This window comes from Mastomys coucha, unplaced genomic scaffold, assembly GCF_008632895.1.
Source record: "Mastomys coucha isolate ucsf_1 unplaced genomic scaffold, UCSF_Mcou_1 pScaffold15, whole genome shotgun sequence".
NCBI classification, from domain to species: domain Eukaryota; kingdom Metazoa; phylum Chordata; class Mammalia; order Rodentia; family Muridae; genus Mastomys; species Mastomys coucha.
In genome coordinates this window covers 46696780-46700245 of record NW_022196897.1, presented here as the reverse complement: position 1 = coordinate 46700245, position 3466 = coordinate 46696780, and the positions used below count along the sequence as shown (strand labels likewise).

General features: G+C 45.5%; 1 protein-coding gene across 10 annotated transcripts in view; it reads right to left on the bottom strand.

Annotated features, from left to right (window-relative positions):
• Positions 1-3466, bottom strand: part of Tanc1 (tetratricopeptide repeat, ankyrin repeat and coiled-coil containing 1) — a 236999-nt gene that overhangs the window by 56529 nt on the left and 177004 nt on the right. The window lies entirely within an intron of this gene.

The window sequence follows — 3466 nt, the reverse complement described above, 5'->3', positions numbered from 1 at the left end:
CCCCCCCCCCCCCCCCCGGCAGCAGTCAACTGTTTCTGCACCTTACTGGTGCATATCCACTGCCTAATCACATACTGCAAAGATTTAAGTGTTCTGCTTTTGGTCAGAGCCTATGTACATTCAGCTAAGCTGGCATGTAGTGTATGCCTGTGACCCTAGCATTTAGGTGATAGAGATGGGTGGATGGGGAGTTCAAGCAAGGATAGGATAGCCCAAACAATTTGAGGTTATCCTGGGCTACAAGAGACCTTGCCTCAAGAAAATAATCAAGAGAATGAAGGGAACAGTTTCCTCAGGCAAGATTTTCAGATTGACAGGTTAATCCAGTGGTAGCCCTTAGCTTCTCTACAATTGTGATGTACCCAGAGGGAAACTTCCTGCAGCGACTACAAGACCACCCCCGGCCCTCCAGGCTCCTGACAGAAACACAACTTGAAACCCAATCCTAGGTTCATGCCTGAGGCCTGGGATCCCAGCTCCTTTGGGGCTCAAGCAGAAGGCGCCAACACAGCCATAGTCCACATCTCACTTTACAGCTGGGGCTTTGCTTCTAAGGAATACAAAGACACACCAAGTTTCAAAAGGCTTCTGTGTCCCCTTTCCCTGATCCCTTAGAGCATGACATTCACTTTGTAATTTTGTGACAACTGAAAAGACATCTCTCTCTCTCTCTCTCTCTCTCTCTATATATATATATATATATATATATATATATAAAATCACTATTAAAGACATTGAAATCAAAGCACTGGTGGGGCTGGAGAGAGCCCTTGTTTGTGTAACATGGATGTAGGAGATGGGGACACTTCAAGTGTCTCTGATTTCAGATTTCCAGCCACCAGTGTCTGTACCAAAGTCCTTGGCAGGGCAGACCGAGCAACACCCCTGCGCATGGCTGATTCTACACTTCGACCATAGTCAAGAGCTGGTATGGGGCACATCTGTGAATCCCAGCACTCGGGCAGCTGAGGCAAGGGGTCATGAATACTGTTAGACTGAGGCTACAAGGTAAGACACTTTTTCAAACGATAAACAAACATGATTAAGCTGAGCCAAAAGCTTCAGTATGGCAAGAAGCACCAGCTGTCGTGAGCTCTCCTTCTTAGGGCATTTTGTGAAGCCACCAGGACACCTGAGATGAGGAACAGTATGGCCTCAGCTGCTCAGCCATAAGCTCAGGCACTCTCTAAGTGATAAAGCCATTTTGTACCCTTCCACAGATTCTCGGGCGTTAGCAACAACAGCCAGGCTCATGTCAGTCTACACAATAAACATCTAAAATGCTAAAGACCATTCTGGGCCAACAGAAATCAGAAGTTAAATAATCTCATACTGTAGAAAACCACTGCTAACATTTCTGTGACTAGACCATGCACATAGGTACACAGGAACCCGTGCATGCACGTCCTGTGCTTTATGTCTGCATGAGGAGCTCATTTCAAGGAGCTGTAGGAAACTGCTTAAGAGAGTGTTTTCTCCTAAGCTAGGTAAAGAGCGGCGTGTGCTGATGACCTAAGTTGTGGGCTAAACTACCAAAGGTAAATGCCAGTAAGTCCTGGGCAATCACCATTTACTATTTCAAGGAAACTGGAGCTCAGGTGGTTATTGTGTTTTTTTTCTGGAGAATTCCACACAGTGGTCTCTGATCCACTCAGAAAGTGTTTCAAAAGATTAAACAAGTAGTCAAGAACAGAAAAACAAGCTGGAGAGATGGCTCAGTGGTGAAGAGCACTGGCTGTTCTTCCAAAGATCCAGGTTCAATTCCTAGCAACCACATGGCAGCTCACAACTGTCCCTACCTCCAGTTCCAAGGGATCTTGAAGCCCTTTATGGCCTCCACAGACACTAGGCACATACACGTGGTGCACAGAACTACATACAGGCAAAATACCAACACACACACACACACACACACACACACGCACAAATTATTTTCAATGTAGTAAAACCTATTAGCCAATTTCTAGACCAGCCAAGATACAATTTTAAATGTTTTGAGGTTTAATTTTTAGTGAAGAAAAAATTGTCCGTGTCATTCCTTTTGATGTAATAGGCAACACTTCAAATTAATCCAACTCTGAAAAACACCTTCACAATCTCTAATCCTAGTCAACTTAGTTGTAGTCTTTGATTTAAAAAAAAAAAAAAAAGACAAGACCTTGTTCACTACACTTCTCTTCAGGAGACTGAGTAAAGAAATGGCTGGTGATCTTAGAGGCTACCTCTGTGCCTTCACCACAGGGCCCATGTGGACAGCTATCACAGAGGCCTGGTACCAGCACTCACTCTTTAACCTATAGGCCAGCTTCCTACCAGGTGGTGCTCTGCATTTAACATTGCAAGTACTTTCACAAGATCTTACTACATGGCCCATCACATTTGATTTCAATACCGACGCTGGGTGTTCACTGTCTGCAGCCTGCCTTGTATCCGCTGACTAAGCAATGCTGAGTCCAGTTCAAGAAACTCGATAGGACTCTTCTTTTCCACAGCCTTGAAACGTTGCAGTTCCCTCGGCTGAGGTTCCGTTTGGGTGGCAGGACAGTGGGCAGTGAAGAATCTTACAGACTCTTCACTGGTTAACAGAAGCACAAAGTAGGACAGCTGCCTACGTCTGCATCTGGTTTGCAGTGCAATTCAAGAGCAAAGCCATTAGGCCACGGAGTCTGGTCAAACCCAGAGGTAAGTCCCGCTGTTCTAAGGAGATCTGGCTCAAGGGCACACACAGGTGATAACAGGTGAGCACAGCAGAAACCAGACAGCTCTGCTCCTTAATCCAACCAGTCTCTGAAAACACCAGCTCACAGCCAGAGACAACACAAAGGGCTTCTAGTGGGACACTTCATCCCCCAACTGAGTACTGTCAACATGCTAAAAAGTTTCCTAATTTTAAAAGAGACTGGTTATCCTACAAGTGACCCAGTCATCCTAACTAGGTAACTACAGTCTAAAACATCTTGAGTACCACATATGTTCCAAGTCAGTGATGGGGGTGGAAGGGTGAGGGGGTGTGGGATGGGGGCAGAGGCAGGGGAGCTTTTGGGAGAATCATCAATCTGTACGCATAATGTTCTCCACTACTTCTCCCTGGCAGACCGGCCAATTCTGGAACAAGGCCACTTTGTGTCCTTTGAAAGTGAATTAGAGTTGTACCTCACAACTTTTCCATTAAGGCCATTTATTTACCAGCTGCTTCAGAGTTCCATCATAAAAAACACCCAACAACAGGCAGAATGACCTAGCACATACTGAAGGAGCAGCATAAATTACAGAAAGATCTTTCTGATGGACAAAGAGTCAGCACGGTAGAAAGGGGGCCGTTTTTAAGCACTACGCTGGCTACAAAGAATTACCTGAACAAGTATTTCTCCAGAATTCAGCCAGACAGGCACGAGCATAGAAAGGAAAGACCTTCAAAATGCACAAGAGTGGGGCTGTTCCCCCCACCTTCCATATCCCTTGTTTG